Genomic DNA, 18,610 nt, shown 5'->3' with positions numbered 1-18,610 from the left:
ATGCACCTTACGCGATCGACGGCTGAGGACGCGCGAGGAGATCGGACGGCGGAGATTGATATCGAACCAGGTAAGATGCGCCAACGATAACGCGCGAAATTTGACGTTGGCTTATGTCATGCGGGTGACACGCGTCGCCACCACATCGTATCGGAGTCGAAAATACGGAAACCACTTTCATGCAAAAGCGGTGCGATAAGCCTCAAGCGGGTTTGTGGTTTTGTTCTGGCGGTTTTGGAGTTATGTACGGCTGCTGAGTCGGCTGCCCACGTCCACCTGCTGCCTGCAGTTGGAATTAACATTCCAACAATACAATCACTTATTCGCAGTGGAGTTCGATACGATCAACAGTGTGGAATTCAATGATCCCGACGACAACCACGTAGGTGTAGACATCAACAGCCTCATCTCGGTGCAGACCAAGCCTGCCGGATATTGGAATGGGGAGGACAGCTTCCATGGATTGAGCCTCAAGAGTGGACAGAACATACAGGTCTGGATCGATTACAATCATCCTCAACGCCGCCTTAACGTTAGCATCATGTTGGTCGGCTCACCGAGACCGCAAAAGCCGCTGATATCTCTGAAAATCGATCTGGGCAACGTTCTGCAAGAGAAAATGTTCGTTGGCTTTGCGGCGTCCACCGGGAACTTTATCGATCAAGATCATTACATTCTCGCGTGGAGCTTCACCACCCAAGGCATGGTGCCTCCGCTCAGTCTATCATGTCTACCTTGTTTTGCGAACATGTATTCCAAACGGCCGGACCGGACAATCATAGCCAGTGTCACCGTGGCCACCCTGCTTCTCTTATCGGTGGCAGTTGCAGCCATGTTTTTCATAAGAGCGAAGTATGGAGAAAGGGTGGAAGAATGGGAGATGGAGTACTGGCCCCATAGACTCACTTACAAGGAATTGAGCATCGCCACTAGTGGGTTCCGGCACGAAAACATTTTGGGGCAAGGGGGTTTCGGGAAAGTTTATAAGGGTGTTCTCCCCAGCAGCGGCCAAGAGGTCGCAGTGAAGTGCATAACGAAATAGCTTGCCGAGGGAATGAAGTGTTTCGTTTCAGAGATCTCGAGCATGGGTCGCCTATAGCACCGGAACCTGGTTCATCTCCGGGCCTGGTGCCGGAGGCAGAAGCAATTATTCATCGTTTACCACTACATGCCCAACGGCAACCTGGATAAACTCATCCCTGGGAATTCGACAACAGTCTTGTCGTGGCATCGGCGATACGTGATTCTGAAGGGCGTGGCCGCTGGGATTCTGTATCTGCACGAGCAATGGGAGAAGAGGGTGAGACATCAAGTTGAGCAACGTGCTGCTGGATTCGGAGCTCAATGGGCGGCTGGGAGACTTTGGCCTCGCTCGGCTGTATGATCACAGTGAGAATTCGCAGACTACTCATATTGTGGGAACGTTGGGGTACATAGCACCGGAGCTGATACACACGGGGAAGGCTACGCTGAGCTCTGACGTATTCAGCTTCGGGGCTCTGATGTTGGAGGTGGCTTGCGGGAGGAGGCCCGTGGATCCGTTGAAGGACGCGGAGCAGATGATTTTGGTGGAGTGGGCGTGGGGACTTTACGAGGAGGGGAGGCTGCTGGAGGCATCAGATCCAAAGCTGGGGAAGGATGGATATGATGTGTGCGAGATGGAGAAGGTGCTGAAGTTGGGGTTGTTGTGTTCTCACCCAGATCCGGAGAGCAGGCTGGGCATGCGCCATATTTGCCCAATACTAGAAGGCGAAGCTCCTCTTCCTGACATCCGCAAGGCTTCTTTCAACGTGAGTCGTAATTCCAGAGGTTTCTTTAGATATATAGGCGATAATTCTGAGGAAACGTCCAACAGAAGCCGTTCAGAAAGAATACTCAGTTCGGCTTCAGAAAGAATACTCAGTTACACTTTCAATAATCCTCGAGATCCTTCGAGGTCAAATTAATAGGTCTGATCACCGGTAAGCTTTTGCAGGGGTGATACGTTCCATCCAATACTGGAAGTTAGTTTGGCGATGGGGATGCAAGGAGTAGGATTATCCATGACCAAATGATACGGTACTTTTATTTACTTTGTTGTAGGATCCATTTGCACATTGATATCTCTTCCCACCATATATGTAAATACATATTTCATGTGAGTGCGAGTATAAAATAAACAGCCTTTACGCTTTATACTCTTGTTTTTTTTTTTAATATTATTATTTATATTTTAAAATATTATAATTTGATATATCATGTTATAAATATATATACAGTTACATTGTTAAATCTTTTTAGCAAAAGGATTAAGAAGAAATAAAGAGTCGAGGGAGGCATGGATGAGATATGTGCCAAAGATGGTAGTGTGTATGTATATATAATCATATGATTTTGTGTGTGGTTGACTTGTCCCATAAAATGACTTTACTTCAAATATAACTTTCATTATATTTCTTTAAATATATAAATATAGGTGAGATAATGTAATATACATTTATATGAAAATGAATCTTTTTTTAATTTCCACATTTTTTTTATTTTTCTTTATAGGAGTGGTTTCTTTCTATCTTTTTCATGAAATGAAAATATAATGCAAAACCATTTTTAATGTTTTAATTATTCATATTAAGAAGAAAAACTTAAAACCTATTTGAATATCTCTTAAATAGCCACCATGTAAATCACTGGGTATTTAGAAGATAGTCTCCATGCTCCCTATATAAAACTCATAAATAAAAAAACATTAGCATGACATTCTAAAGTTTCTTTGGATAATTTGCCTCACTATTGGTTTCCCTCCCACAAAATATTTGAGAAGTACGACCATGATATACACTAACTAAGACTGTGAATTTGAGAAAGCAATAGATGGAGGTGAGTTGCTTCCACCTTTTCTTTTCTTGTATCCTAATCTATTACAACCTTGGAGTCTCCTAGCACTTGTAGATGATTAAAACCATGAGATGCGTTAAAATGTAACAAAATAAATAGTGTAGAGAATTATACCTTTATATTGGAGCCATACTTGGGTGTGTACCTAATGTGGAAGTAATGGTTTTGGTTGAGAAAGAAAACAACTTCAGTTACACACTTGGTTGGATGCCCCTGACTAGCCTTGTCTAAAAAACCCCAAGGAATATTAAACTCCAGAATGGGCATAACATGAACCCTATTATTTTACCTTTTGGGTGAGCATCTCATTCCTTCATGAGCTTCTCCATTAGCTCATCAATTACCTCAGCAAAAATTAGTTTATCTTGAAAAAATGCCATGTTGCATTCCCACCAAAGAAAGTAAAAAAGCTAGCAAGGGAAAGAACCTTAGCTTCTTACCTCTACATCCATCATCCATGATTGGGCACTCCAATCCAAATCGTTACCATTCCATATAGCCTTTGGCTTAAATTTAAGTGCTAACGGGCTCTAGGTTAGGCCAGGATAAGAACATGATATAGAAAGATGACTAAATGATTTCTCCTCTTGCCTACACAAAGAACATTTGTTGGTACGTGACCATCCTCTCTTTATCCCATTATCCTAAGTTAGAAGCTTATTACTAAGTGCACGCTACAGAAAAAAATTGGATTTTAACAAGCCATGCAACTTCCATATGTGCTCCCACCACCAATTTTGTTGACCTTGTACATTTTCCTCCACAAGCACCTTGTATCTTGGCTTGGCTATGTAGTCAGTTGAAATGGAATTTTTAGACCATACTAGGACATCTTGGTACTATTCACTTAATTTGATGTGGTTCAACCATAAAAGGCTCACACAATTATGTTAATATTCTGTAGCAGCTCCTATTAAATATAAATCTTCCTCTAATTTCCAATTACGTCTACCGAAATTGTGACCCCCTTCACTATGAGCATCTCACCATGAGAAAATACTTTATTCATGAAGTTGATCCACTAATTCCTTAGAAAACTTGAAATGATTTCCTACACCTGGCCAAGGATCCTTCTCGATTCTTACCTTACTACTATCACATATCTTTTGTACTTCCCACCTTTTGATAACAGAAAAAGCCTCCACTAGAGCTTTCCATGCCACAAAGCCATTTTTGGTTGATGTTTGAGGGCTTCAAAACCATTCATCAAAGGAGGATCCTTCCATATACTTTTACCTCATTATAGTACCCCAAAGAGAAGTATTATATCTAAGCATCTACATATTTTTACCTACAAGAGTTGTGTTAAATCGAGTTTGGTTCTCAATTCCCCATCCTCCCAAGCATTTTGGTTGAGCCAACACCAACCACTTAACTAAGGGAATACCTCCTTGCTCCCATCCTCCATACCATAAGAAAGTGAAAGCTCTTTTTCTAGATCCTTACTAGAATGCCTTTTGGAATCTTGGTTATGGATGTCAAAAAAGCATGGATGGTTTGAAGAATAAATTTTAAGAGAACCAACCTTCCTCCTCTAGAAATCCATTGACTGACCCATAAAGATATTCAAGCCTTGATCTTCTCAACCATCCATAACCATTCCTTATAGTTGCAAGAGTTTAAGTGAAATAAAAAATATTTGAAATCTTCATCAATACCACATCAATACTATGTTTGGAAAATGGTAGAGTTTCATTGAGGGGTATTGATTGATCCTCCTCTAGAAAATAAAAGTCTTACAAATTAGCTTTTCCAATTTGTCTCCATACTTATTGCTTCACAGAATAGGTTTAGAATACTTATAATACCCTAAAATTCCTAAGTTGATCCTACACCAAAGTGTAGAACATCATCAATAAACAATAAATGTGACATAAATTCTAAGGGAGTGATATTTAATCCATTTATCTTGTTGTTGTTCCTAGAATTGATAATCAACTTACTCAATCATTCTCCTATTAGAACGAACAGAGAGGGACGAATGGTGAATCATTGCATTAGCCCTCTAGTGGCCTCGAAGAAACCAAAGGACAATCCATTTATAAGAGCAACGAAATTAGCTAATTGGGCACAACCCAATATCTAATTCACCAGTGCTAGACTTATTCACATTTGGATTAGAATTAAGTTTGATAAAGGTCCCTATAATCTTATCATGAGCTTTGTAAAGGTTTAGTTTCAAATTCACAGAGAGAATCTCTAAAGATTTGATACAGTGAAGAGCTTCTTGGGCTATAGAAACAACATCATAGATTTGATGCTTGAATAGAAAGCCAAATTGTTCCTCCAAGATGACGACATCAAGAAGAGGCTTCAAATGATTTGTTATGATTTTGGATATCACCTTATACACCACATTGTAGCATGAAAATGACATAAAATCATCAAAGTTTTACTATTTTTTCTTCTTTGGAATAATGTGAAGAAATGTGGAGTTCATAGCTTGTAGAATTTTCCCTCTCTTCTTAGATTCTTGCACCATTTTAAGAAGATCTGATTTTAGGAGCTTATAATAGCCTAAAATTAATTCTGCAATAAACCCATCATGGCCTAGGCTCTTACCTCTCTTCATGGATAAAAAAGTATATCGAATATTTTTCTTTGATATCTCTACCTGCATAGACTCATTCATTGTTTCATTGATCACCTTTGGAAATATCCTAAGCATAGTAACTATCTCTTTGATGAGACATCTTATTGGATCTTGGAATATGTAAATGAAATTAACTCTACCCACCTCATCTTTCTCTTCAAAATTATCTCTCTCTCCATATTTCTTAGAAATTTCTCAAATGGTGTTTCTAATAATTCAGAGGGAAGCATAGTTATGGAAAAAATTTGTGTTCTTGTCCAACTAGTCAACCATGTAGCTTTACACTTTAATCTCCACTTATCCTCTTAAATGGCTAATATCTAATGTCACTTGATTGTTAGAAGTTTTAATATCTCCACCTCCTCATCTGAAAATATACATGTTGCATTCGAGGTATCAATGGAGGAAACTTTGAGCTTGGTCTCCTTGAGGAATGCATCATATTTTTTATCTGAGTTATTCGTAACCTCCTTGATCATATGTAAAATTTCTTAGAACTATTGTATTTACAAAAAACCTATGTTATTTGATGGATTCTTCGAAATCTTCCTCTACTAACCAAACATGGTTGAAATTCAATGGAGAGGAGGATTTATTATCCTAGGGGTTGAGCTTAAATTGGATAGGCATATGATCTCACAAACCCCGAAGACCAACTTGAGACCTCAATTTCTAAGGACCACCATGTAAAGCCTTTGAGACTAAGAACATGTCTAATCACTTTAGCACACTTTCCTCTCTCTTCCTCCTATTCCTCTAGGTAGGCATAATTTTGGGTAGTTCTAGGTCCACCACATGGAGCAATTCTATAAGATGTGAGAAAAACCCTTTAAGAGCGTCTTTATGTGGGTGAGATCCAAAAATATCTCTTCATAAAAGGGTGACATTTAGCACTGCCCCATATATATATATTCCCCTATGAGATATCGAGATGAAGCCATATTTTTCGTAGAAAGGTTTCTTGTTCCATACAACCCATAAAAAATAACAATTTTGAAAGATGAATCATAATATATGGATTGTACCTCTATAATAATTCCTGAGTTTTTCAAGACAGATGATAAAATATCAATATTTGGACCACATGCCATGATAAGTCCCCTTGATAGATCGTTAGAACCCAATATGAGAAAGGGCCACTATTTTAAATAAGAATAAAGATATTCTACCACCTTTGACCCTAAGCACATTGTAAAATGTAAGAGAATGATGTCGAGAGAATAATCCTTCAACATCCTTTTAAGGACTAATACCTTAGGGCCACCTCGAACCCCATGGATATTGAATGACAATGAGATAATGGGAGATCCGAAAAGTGGGCAGTCCCTACTCTGAGGGCCCTAATAATGGTGGATTTCTTGCCCACCCTTATATCCTTTTTCACTTATATCTAGGTCAGGGAAAAATGGGATTTCCTTACGACTTGATAAGCCACAGATGATTCCAAATCTATTCCCTTATCAAAAGCATCAGTGTCCTTTGACTTCACACAAGAATGGAGAAAATACCCAAAGACATGGGGGAATCTCTCCAAGTTTTTCCCTTCTAAATATAAAGAGTCATTGTGTGATACTACACTAATCTTACTCTTCCCCATGGAGATTCTTTGAGAGAGGATCATAATACGAGGAAGGACATTCTCAAGTATCATAGATGAGGGAATCGAGAGAGGGAGCATTTTTAGCTACAAGGAGGTCAATTTAGATGCATGCATGGATAGGGGCGGGAATTAACATCACCCTCATATGAGAAAACCACAAAAATAGTCTCATTGAAGAACCTTACATTCCCATCAACATGAACATGAGGGATATACTTCTTACTAGTAGGAGAAGTTTGTTGTGACTTCTTAAGTTTCTCCTTTCCTTCCTTGGGCTACCTAGCAACTTGGGTTCCTTCCATCCACTATGTGACTTACCATTTAGTATTCATTCAGCTAATCAAAATTTAGCTCCATGTCCTTGAACTCCTTAGCTTTCTAGATCTTTCAAAATAGAAGTTTTAGTCTTGAAGGGAAATGAGACAGAGCAAGAGTATAACCTACTATATCAAAGTTAAAGAAGTAGAATTGAGTGTTCTAGTAATCAATTCATTGCATCCATTAGAAATATATGAATACTAATTCCACTTCCGCAAGTGGAGCTTCCTTTGTGTCAACCTCGATCTACACCTAGGCCCATATTCTATCCAACTTATAACCTCAAACTCCTCCAAGCAAAAAAAACATGTGAATTTTTCAACCTGTGGTTTCTAATATTTCTTCTTACCATAAGTTCATTGGAAAGAGTATTAGAATCACATAGACTAGCATGGAGATGATAGGTTCTCTCCTAGGATCAAAATTCAATTTCCATTCCTTCATAAGGAGGCTACTAGGCCACCAACTCCAATACCTCTATAAAATTGTTTGGGTCCTCTATTTACTTGAAAAAGGAATAGATCCACCCCAGAATAGGAGGTGGAATGATAGGAAACATCCTAAAACAGGAATCTAAGAGGATTTTAACCACTGTATCATACTTTCCACTCCGTAAAAAAAAATCCAAATAAACATTTAACCTTTGTCTTCCCCACAAAATTCATATGGATTCTACTGATACATTCTCATCGACTATCATTTTCATAGTCCCTTTCCGGCCTTCGATACACATAGGCTTTCCATGCACTGAATTAGAAGGGATGGGATTTTCTCTATCAACAATCTGCGTGGGGATGGAATGCAACTGACTTTGTGAAGTATCATCTTCCTCCACCAACTTTCAATTAGCTATGGGTAGGAGTTATGGGTCCTTCCAACACCCGCTTGTAGGTTTAATTGCATTAATGTTGCTCTATTCACAAAATCCAACAACCTACATGTATTGGAAGCCTCACTTGAATCCCACCACATCACTTGCCCCCATGCCATCATTTAGTTCTAAAACTGACCCGACTTTCCTTATATCCAATGCCCTTTGATCCTTATTTTGGTCAATAAAATCTCAGTCATGGCAAAATATCCTCTTTGAATCAATTATGTCCTCACTAAATTTAGTTGCTACACCTCCATTCTATATGCCATAAAGTCTAATGGAGTTTATATAGGCCTATAGGCCAATGACCCTCCTACTATGGTTAGACCTTAGGTTTGATTGGCTTAGGCGACAGAGCCATCCACATTCACCAAAACCCCAGCACTCTGCCTAAGTATAAATTTTATTATATCTTTGCAACATTATTATATTGTTAAGGTTGTTTTAAATAGAGAAGGTAAAGTTGTATTCGGTAAGTGTTACAAAATAATGAAATTTAAAGGTATTTTTTATATTACTTTAAAAAGTTAAAATTTATTTTAGCTTAATATTTTAAAATTTATAGAAACATCTAAAATCTAAGAGTGGTTTCAAGTGAAACATAAAAAAATTTAGTTGTGTTAAACCATATAGGTAAACATATAAATTATCACATTTTAGTGAGAATTTTGTAAACTAAAACCATACTTGATGAACTTGTTAATATTTAAATAATGTCATTGTGTCCATGTTCCTATAACCTACCAACATGTAAGGAAGTCTCTATGATGTGATGTCCTAATTATAATTTGCATTGCTTGGTGTAGGAACCCTTTCGGAAATAAGGCCCCACTACCATTTTTCTTAAAGATTTTCCTTTAGTGCGATGGTTAGCACAAGAGAGTAATATACATGTACTTTTGAATGAAAAAGTGATTATGCCTTGTGGAATGTTCAGTTGCAAAATGTATCAAAGTTATTTCACTTTGGGGAAACAAAAGTAAGCCTTTAAGAGAAGAGCAGTAGTACTAATCTAATAAAGACTCATGAACATATATATATGAAAGAACTATTCATCAACTAGCAAAATAGTTCATATAGAACTAATGATCATTGAAAAAAGTACAACACACCTTCATGGAAAACAATTTTTAATGCATTATAATTGTGATTCATGGAAAACAATCTTTGTATTAACTCTGTTAAATTTTTATATAAATTATTGTGTTATATTTTTACGCCAATAAGTATTTTTTTTTCTTTGGTCGAATTGGGGTGGGAAAACATTGTTCACCCCAGCGAAACTAAACCTTTCATTTTCTTGGTTTAGTCAAATAAAAACATGGAAAAAGTTGAGTGGAGGTCGTTTGTGTACTTCATGCCACCACCGAGTTCTAGCCATTTACCGCATGGCACCTTTGTAGCGCTACCTCTGTAGCGCCCCGGGACGACTGCCTGGTGTACCACTGTAGTACCCCGAGACAACTGCCTGGTCCAACGGACAATGAAATCAAGAACTACTGGAACTTGACCAAGAAGTTGTCCAGCAAGGAATCTCAAAAAAAGATTTCCCAAAATCTTAGTAAAAGCTCGAAATCTCTTGTTCTCCTTGTTCCTGTCCAAAATCGTGTGTTCAAAGCCACTACAGTGAAAATAACATGGGTCGTGAGACATACAGAAATTATAAGACCAAACGCCTCTAATGGTGATGGTTGTAGTAGTTTTATACTAGGTGAAGCCTTCAAATTGTATAATGTTAAAAACAAAAAAAAAAAAATCTCATTGCATGGCCTACTTGTGAACGATTCCATTACAAATGAACAATATGAGCGCAATTCTTTTGCAACGTCCAATAACCTTGTGTAGACTGAACTACAAACTGTAACTCTTCTATGCTAAATTTTGGGGACCACCAATCTCCTTGTTCTGATCATTTTGAAGGAGATGAAACTAATCTAGCATAGAGTTTATTGTATCTGAACGATTTATCTTCTCCAAACTGCAATCTGCTCCCTTCCCTCTCTGAGTACTGTTCAATACACTTTGCATCGGAAGAGCTATACAGGGGACCGGTTGCATTCTTGCATTGCCTGAAGAGACAAATGGGTTTGAATATATGTGTTGTGATCAAAACAATATGCAACGTGTTAACAGTTTTAGCGTGGATCAAAAAATGGAAGAATTTTACAATAGCTCACAACATGTAGATTGGATCCGTGAACTTGATTTCTTAAGAACTCAAGTGCACAACCACCGATCTATCTACGAGATGAATCTGAAGACGAATGGGAGGCAAGGTATATAGGAAAACTTGCCTAGAGAGGCCATGTACAAATACAATTGATACTTCTTCATTAGGAAGGTAATAAAAGAATGTTCAAAAAACTTGCTGTGATTTGCACAAATTGCATTTATGTCTCTGTGGGTTTCCATCAAAAGATTTATGGTACATCAAAGTTCGAAAGAATGACTATCGCGGGGTTTAAGGCGCTTTTAATTTTTTTTTAACATTATAACTGAATCGTTTGAGTACAATTTAAGAATTTCTTAATTATTCACGTTGTTTGGATGAATTTCGGGAACGATTGCCTTAAAAAGGGTATGTTGGAAGTCCAACAAACCAATTTTTTCAAATTGTTTTGTTGGGAATTAGGTAACCAAATATTTTTAATTTGACTATTTGTTGTCTAAATATAATTAAGAGAATTTTAAGATATTATAATTTAGTTATTTAAATCATTATGAATTTATAGTTTCAGTATTAATATCATTTCAAGTATGGAAATTGAAGCAAAATCATCGCTGAAAAGTAACTAGAAATAAAGAGATTTAAAGTTAAACTATAGATATTGAACAAAGTTGCTGAAAAGAATCCAGGAAGAGAGATTAAATGATGGTCATGGACACACTTGGTAATGACACTAAGTAGATTTCTAATGGTCTGTGGAAAGAATCTGAAATCAAGGCAAGAGGTTAAAGCGTACAAGAGAATAGCCTAGTCTAATGAGGCGGAGGAGTTGCTCAGAAAATTATGGAAATTCCGGTCATATTTAAAAAAAATTGGCAAGGATTTTGTAAATCCAAGTTATAGTTGTTAAACTTCAAAATTTTAGGTGTTTTAGACGTTTTTGATGGTGTTGAATCCATTTTCATCATCGAAAACACGATTCAAACACTGCCTCTACAAGATTTTTTGAAATTTTTTTACCCGAATTCCGACAGCTTTTAGCTATCAGGACAATTCCTCCTCCGTCTCGTTAAACAACTCCGAAGAGAATAGGTAGATGCATACAACTTGAATTTATTTAGTAGTGATGGAGTCACTAGTGTTTCAAAGTCAAAACCGTACAAGCACAAAACCCCAAACACTGAACCAGTTTTGACAAACACCTTATACATTGAATTAACTCTTTTGAAAAGAAAATTAATGGTGGTCGTGCGTTCATCTTACAAGCATGGGTGGGTTCGTCTCCGAAGAGGTACGCTGATATACCTTGCACACCTTCGTAGTTTTTCTAACTTATTTTATGGCCCAATAATGGTATTTTCCAACGTTATTTTATGGTTAAATATGTGAAGAAATGCATTGCTATGGATGAAAATGTATATGGAATGCTTTCTCTATGCAAACTTCAGGTCTTTTACATTCAAACTCTAACCGATTTTTTAAAAAACTTTTCGATGTGAAGTTTATAATTCATTTTCTTAGTTGGTAATGTACATAACAATGGTTACAACTGATATTTTTGTCAAGCAAATTTGTAAAGGATAAAAATTATCTAACATCTATCTCCTTTATTGTATTAGCATTTTGAGAGTTTTTGTTGGCAGTGATGGAAATCACGCACATTTGAATTATAAATTATTTGCAAAATTTTTATATAGGGATGAGTTTTGTTGCTCATGATCATTGGTTTATTTAATAAGAAAAGCTCGAGGTTATTTGAATTAAAAAGCTTGTTTTTGGTTTTTCTTATAGGAAGGAAAGTAAAGTTATATTTTCTAAATGGGGACAAAGCGTGTTGACATAAAATTTGAGCACTTATATTATGGGAATGATATAAAAGGGAAATTTTATAAAAAAGACAAATAGATATGTAAATTTTTTATTCGATAAGTTTAACCTTAAATGTCAAGGTATCTGCTTTGCTCAAAGCTCGAACTTATTAGTCCCTGCCATCTGGCATTCGGCAGGGACTATAGTAATCGTTCGGGTGGGATATAGCATTAGTTCTTAGTCGCTGGCGAGGGTTATTCGGTGATTATGCTAAGGTTTGCAAATGCCCTGTGCGCCGATGTGCCCAGATAACCTAAGTTCCATTTCCACCTGAGACTTTGCGATCTTATTTGGCCTCTTCCCGAGGCGGAAGAGGCTCGAGCATAGCTTAAATTGGTTTTACGCCTGGTGCATTATCGCTAACCGTCAACGGTCTGGTTTTAATGTTAACATTAATTCGATTCGTATTATCTGCAGGGGTATGCTAAGGTTTGGTAAGGTTTGGTTCCCTGTTACAAGGTTGTGCATGTTGGCAGCTGGTGCATGCCATGATGCACCATGGTTCAACAGCTGTTATTCCGAGGTACTAGGTGTTGTTTCCTCGGCCCTGCGGAATGGTGAGAGCAATAGTAGTTACAGAGGACAAGCTTTTCAGCGCCCACGCAGACCACGAAATCCGCGTGTGAGGCCGCTCTGGTTCGAGTTCTGGGGATGGCCACAAGCGAATAGCCACAATACTCACGCTGCTGGATTACATACATCGCTGGATGAAGCCGAAGCGCGACGTTTTTGGATGTTGGTCAGGCGGTACTGGATCCTCGACTGCAACTAGATCTGGATCTATACTCGTAGAGCACCTGTGAAATGCGTTGTTCGACCTGCAACTACGGCTCTGTGACGGGGCGGGAGCAGCCGGGACTGAGAGCTGGTTGGTTCAGGAGCAGAATTAACTGAGACCTGAGCCGAATTAAGAGATGCTGGTCTCGTTTGGTTCAGGAGCCGGCTCGCTTGGTTCAGGAGCCCCCTACTTCTATATAGATAGCCGCTTGGCCCGCGGAATAGCGTTCGTGCATGGCGGAGTGCCGGGAACACGCTTGACTTCAACAGCGCGAAGTACAGGCAAGGGAACACGCTTTGGAACACTCCGGCTATGTATCTCGCTATCGTCCATTCAGGGCATTTCGCTGGCCTCGCTTGGTTCAGGAGCCGAATTAACTGAGACCTGAGCCGAATTAAGAGATGCTGGTCTCGTTTGGTTCAGGAGCCGGCTCGCTTGGTTCAGGAGCCCCCTACTTCTATATAGATAGCCGCTTGGCCCGCGGAATAGGGAGATAGGGGTCTTCCCGCATCCTCTCTACACAGAAGGAAGTCTTCCCACACCATCCTCGGTAAGCTAAGCACCTGCTTGGTTCGTTCTGGTCGTAAATAAGCTAACTAGTTATTATGGTCCTATCCGTTAAGCCCGCCTTGTTGTGCACATGAAAAAACCAGTGAATGACCGGCGGATTCAGTAGCAGCCTCTGCAGTTGCTCGTGAACCAGTCGATGATCCAGTCGGTGAAGCAGCACCGTCTAAAGATCCAGCTACATAATCAGCGGAATAAGCGGTTTAAGCAAAGGCAAAGCCGGCATCCCCGTTCAATAGCCTATTAAAGAGCCCTCACTTCGCCCGGCACCCCTTCCTATTCGAGATTCAGTTGATGACCCATGATCCATTGATTCATTTGATGACCCAGAAGCAGGAGTTTACCTTGTTTACACAGCATAAGATCCTTTAGTTCGATGATCACCATCAGGAGAGGCAGAGACTACAGGAGCAAAAACATAGACAGAGACAAGGGCAGGAGCAACGGGAAAGGTAGGTAGGAGCATAGCTTATTGCATATACAGATCGAGATCGAGATGCTTACCTTCATGAGTAAGATCCAGTCTCAGGCGTAGAGCCGGTTGAAGGACCACCCTATAAGCATCCTTTCCATCTCGAGAACCAGAAGCAGCACCACCATCCTGACCAAGATACCTTCCAGGTCCAGCAGCTTAAGATAAATACCCATACCCTATAGCTGACCTTCGGATAGTTCCATATCCAGACCCATATCCAACAATAGTCGCATCGGAAGTAGCTTCACCAAAGCCAGTCGTAGGTGAGAAGCAAAGAAAGGAGCAGAGGCAAAGGCAGATCCAAGTCCAGGACGAGCAGTTCAAGGTCTAGATTAAGCATACCTTCTACCAGCGGCCTCCGTTGATCCAGTTGAAAAACCAATAGATTATCCGGTTGGTTCAGTAGTTGCAGCTGATGACACCTTCGGGGCGCATACTGAGCCTCCATGGGCATGGCTGGTGCAGCAGACGACACCTTCGTTGCGGGTACTGAGGCTTCAAGGCCACACATCTTCCTTCTCATTTTCGAAGTTCAGGAAGTGGGAGGTTGTTCCCTGGAGTACAAGCTGAGCCTCAAGAGCAAGCAAGACAACATCTGTCAAAATGCATGTAAGCGAAGTTGTTATTATAAATAATTGAAACTTAATTTTATATTATATATTAAATTGGTTATAAAATTTTGTTTTCCCCTTTTTCATATATTTTCATTGTTGGAGCGTTATAATGCTACTCCTTGCGTCCTTTCTCATAACAGGTTTAGGCGCGATTTCATCAATTTTCTGCACAAAATCCCTGAGGTTCTCTTAATTTTTCCGAGGGTTGGCTTCTCGGGTGTGGTTTCATCAATTTTCTCCACAAAATCCCTGAGGTTCTCTTAATTTTTTCGAGGGTTGGCTTTTTATAGTGTTATATACTGTTAATATCAGGGAAGGGCCTTTAGATCCGAAGGCACCAGCTGCAGAAACAACAGAGGATTCAAGTTGCTGTTTCGAATCTGTGGAATTGCGAAAGATGGGGATGGATGCGGGCGATTCCCCCTCCAGAATCACAGTTGGAGTATGCGTAATGGAAAAGAAGGTGAACTGCGGCATGATTTAAATTCCTGGTTTGGACGTAACTTTGCGGTGCTTTGAAAATTCCCTTGCATTGCCTTTAAAGCTGTTGTACAAATTCACCTGTAGATTTTCTTTCTCAGTCCATTTGATTTTAATTGTAAATTTTACGGGAAAGAATTTTAAAATTTCAGTTCGGTACTGCGGCATGATTTAAATTCCTGGTTTGGACGTAACTTTGCGGTGCTTTGAAAATTCCCTTGCATTGCCTTTAAAGCTGTTTTACAAATTCACCTGTAGATTTTCTTTCTCAGTCCATTTGACTTTAATTTTAAATTTTACGGGAAAGAATTTTAAAATTTCAGTTCGGTACGAGAACCGATAGTGTCCCGGGTCATGGTGGTTTCTATGAGTGAAATTATAAGCAGATAGACCATGGTGGTCAGAAGTATGTGAGTCGCTGGTGCGCACATTCCAAGCCACATTAAGAACATAGGTGCCAAATAAACACTGTGTCACATCTGAGACCTGAGTTTTGTTGATGCCAAATCGAGAGATAAAAGACAAAATTCCCTTTGCTAGACCTGTTATGCTAAGATCAATGTCTTGTTGGCAATATGGACCACTTTTCTCCATTGTTAAGGTCTAAACCCATCTATTTCATCATGCTTGCCTATAATGTCATCATGGCGATCCTACTGACCTGATGGGTCCTTGGCAAAGTTACAATACTCATTTTTGAAAAAGAACTTGGTGAGTTTAGAGAGTGATGGGTCCGATTGAATTCTCAAAGATTTGGGCAAAAATGCCATTGCACTTGCGGGTCAAACTTGCTGACGCGTGTAAAAATTTGCGACTACTCACATGTCATAGTTTGACATAGCAGTACTTGCGAGTTAACTTGTTGCTCCCAAGTTCAACTTACTGGAAGCTAGTTTTAAATTTTTAATTGCCAATGAGTAGTGGCAAGTCAAACTTGTTGGGTATTCAAACTCACTGACTGGTAGGAGTTTCACGTGTGAATGAATCAGTTCAGGTTGCTTTCTGTGTTGAGTTGAATTTGACACAGTGGCTTGACAAACTTTTGTAAGAAGGGTCATTAGATCGATGCCTCTTCTCATGACACACTTCTTTTCCCAATTGTAAGGCCCATCTCCATCTTCAGGTGCTCTTGCAATGTGTAGTTGCAGCTTTCCCAATCCTGTTAAGGGCATGCCATACTCATACTTTCAACTTGCATGATCAAAACCTGATCTGAAGGTGCTCTCTGTATTGCTACAAGATCTGCTCTATTTGTTTGGCTTTAATGTTTAATCTCAGCATTTCCAGTCACATCCAGGGTCCGGTTTCCTTCCCTTCAACTTGTCATTGGAGTTCAATGCCCTCTCCTTCAGAAATCTTCTTTTAACACTTTATCATAGAATTTTTGTAAGCTCTGTTGTACAGGGATTGTTGTAATCCTTTGAAATTGAAATCAAAACTTTATTAATCTCCTCACATGAACAAAAACAGTCAATTGGACCAAGAGACAAATTAGGATGCAAGTACAACAATATGGGAGTTCTTGATTCATTGTTCATGATAAGGAGAAATGGCTGCACCATTCTATCTGTACTGAATGAGGATTTTCTCCATGTTGCTGTTGTGATGATGAATATCAGAGGCAACAACATACTTGCATTTTTCGCTTGAGAATGATCCTTCAACAAGTTAGATTGTGGAAGAGTTTCCATGGCCTTACATGCATGGGGGTTGACACAAAGCACATGCCTGTAGGCAGATTGGATCCATGGTGGGAAGCTTGAGAAGGCACACCTCCCACCATATTGAACCACTACCCCAGTGGTTATATAATTAAATTTTCATTTAATTCTCAATATAAACTGATTTTAAGTCACCCTATAAAATCGTTTAGGCTGTTGAACTGTAAACATTAACATTATCCTTTATCCATATTGTGAATCTCTATTACATGTGTTGTACTGCCAATGAGTAGTGGCAAGTCAAACTTGTTGGGTATTCAAACTCACTGACTGGTAGGAGTTTCACGTGTGAATGAATCAGTTCAGGTTGCTTTCTGTGTTGAGTTGAATTTGACACAGTGGCTTGACAAACTTTTGTAATAAGGGTCATTAGATCGATGCCTCTTCTCATGACACACTTCTTTTCCCAATTGTAAGGCCCATCTCCATCTTCAGGTGCTCTTGCAATGTGTAGTTGCAGCTTTCCCAATCCTGTTAAGGGCATGCCATACTCATACTTTCAACTTGCATGATCAAAACCTGATCTGAAGGTGCTCTCTGTATTGCTACAAGATCTGCTCTATTTGTTTGGCTTTAATGTTTAATCTCAGCATTTCCAGTCACATCCAGGGTCCAGTTTCCTTCCCTTCAACTTGTCATTGGAGTTCAATGCCCTTTCCTTCAGAAATCTTCTTTTAACACTTTATCATAGAATTTTTGTAAGCTCTGTTGTACAGGGATTGTTGTAATCCTTTGAAATTGAAATCAAAACTTTATTAATCTCCTCACATGAACAAAAACAGTCAATTGGACCAAGAGACAAATTAGGATGCAAGTACAACAATATGGGAGTTCTTGATTCATTTTTCATGATAAGGAGAAATGGCTGCACCATTCTATCTGTACTGAATGAGAATTTTCTCCATGTTGCTGTTGTGATGATGAATTTCAGAGGCAACAACATACTTGCATTTCCAGTCACATCCAGGGTCCGGTTTCCTTCCCTTCAACTTGTCATTGGAGTTCAATGCCCTCTCCTTCAGAAATCTTCTTTTAACACTTTATCATAGAATTTTTGTAAGCTCTGTTGTACAGGGATTGTTGTAATCCTTTGAAATTGAAATCAAAACTTTATTAATCTCCTCACATGAACAAAAACAGTCAATTGGACCAAGAGACGAATTAGGATGCAAGTACAACAATATGGGAGTTCTTGATTCATTGTTCATGATAAGGAGAAATGGCTGCACCATTCTATCTGTACTGAATGAGGATTTTCTCCATGTTGCTGTTGTGATGATGAATTTCAGAGGCAACAACATACTTGCATTTTTCGCTTGAGAATGATCCTTCAACAAGTTAGATTGTGGAAGAGTTTCCATGGCCTTACATGCATGTGGGTTGACACAAAGCACATGCCTGTAGGCAAATTGGATCCATGGTGGGAAGCTTGAGAAGGCACACCTCCCACCATATTGAACCACTACCCCACTGGTTATATAATTAAATTTTCATTTAATTCTCAACATAAACTGATTTTAAGTCACCCTATAAAATCGTTTAGGCTGTTGAACTGTAAACATTAACATTATCCTTTATCCATATTGTGAATCTCTATTACATGTGTTGTACTGCCAATGAGTAGTGGCAAGTCAAACTTGTTGGGTATTCAAACTCACTGACTGGTAGGAGTTTCACGTG

At 39.1% G+C, this 18,610-nt stretch overlaps 1 pseudogene; it reads left to right on the top strand.

Moving 5' to 3' along the window:
* LOC149160456 (L-type lectin-domain containing receptor kinase IV.4 pseudogene) lies at positions 1 to 1,042 on the top strand (annotated as a pseudogene).
* Positions 1,043 to 18,610: the final 17,568 nt, after the last annotated feature.

Source organism: Pinus tabuliformis, chromosome 5_2 (assembly GCF_031772625.1).
Source record: "Pinus tabuliformis cultivar Carrire ecotype Pingquan chromosome 5_2, CPIR1, whole genome shotgun sequence".
NCBI classification, from domain to species: Eukaryota; Viridiplantae; Streptophyta; class Pinopsida; order Pinales; family Pinaceae; genus Pinus; species Pinus tabuliformis.
This window is presented reverse-complemented; position numbering and strand designations above follow the sequence as displayed.